This window comes from Haplochromis burtoni, unplaced genomic scaffold (assembly GCF_018398535.1).
Source record: "Haplochromis burtoni strain Fernald_Lab_line unplaced genomic scaffold, NCSU_Asbu1 Contig_15, whole genome shotgun sequence".
Classification (NCBI taxonomy): Eukaryota; Metazoa; Chordata; class Actinopteri; order Cichliformes; family Cichlidae; genus Haplochromis; species Haplochromis burtoni.
Window position 1 is genome coordinate 17,305 of NW_024582376.1, and position 1,068 is coordinate 18,372.

Here is a 1,068-nt window from a genome sequence, read left to right on the forward strand (position 1 = left end):
GGGGGGGGGGCGCGAATACAGATTAAATACATGGTATGCAGAAACAGACGGTGCAGTCTGAAAGTGAATGGGAGACTTCAAGGTGGTGTCAGGTCAAACTAGATGGTGGTCTGCAGGATGATTTAAGAAATCAAGGATATGAAGCAAGAAAAGCAGAGGCAAGGGTCACATGGTGAAAGTGGAGAAGAACATAGAGTTCTCGGAGGATAAAGTACATCAAAGTATTTAAAGGGAGAGGTTGTCAAAGAAAAAGTGTGATATTCAGGGAGATGAATGTCAACAGGCTGTGAGGAGGTTGAGGACACACATGCAGACACATAGATGCGAGAGTGAGGTTTAACAGTAGGCAAGCCGTTTATTAATACCTGAACATAAAAAAGCAAGAGGCAAAATGGAAACTGAGGTTTAACTAACATAAACTGGGTGAACTAACTCAAAACACTGAACAGCAAACCCGGAGATGGACACAGAAACATGGAGAGAGAGAGGGAGCAAGTTTGTGTGACTAAGGCTAGAGATAGAAATGCACAATGAGTAAAGAGAGCCTGTTGAGAGGGTGGAGAGTATTCTGAAAAGCTCATGAGAGTCAAAAGTGGAAGGATGGAGGAGTGTTGAATCAGGAAGTGCAGGACATGAAAAACACACACCACTGGGTTTTTGAACAGTTTTCACTCAAAGTCTGTCATCACTGTGAGTGCTGCTATAAAGTCAACTAAATAAAGTAAAAGGTATAACATTTATTTTAAAGCATATCCAGGCACTATGAATTACTGACACTGTAGGTATGAAAGGTGCTGCGCTGCAGTGGTTTGATCCATATCGTTTCCCTTCGGCAGTGTCATTAGAAGGCATAGCATACATTTTCACTGCTTTGCAGATGATACCCAACTTTGTCTATCCATGAAGCCAGATAACCCACACCAATTACTTAAACTGCAGGAATGTCTTGAAGAGATAAAGACATGACTTCTAAATTCAGATAAAACTGACATTATTGTACTTGACCCCAAAAATCTTAGGCTATGTTCACACTGCAGGCGAAAGCGCATCAAATCCGATTTTTTTGAC

The 1,068-nt window shown here is 41.5% G+C and overlaps 1 protein-coding gene across 2 annotated transcripts in view; it reads left to right on the forward strand.

Moving 5' to 3' along the window:
• Positions 1-1,068, forward strand: part of LOC121814063 (galaxin-like) — a 10,461-nt gene that overhangs the window by 3,044 nt on the left and 6,349 nt on the right. The window lies entirely within an intron of this gene.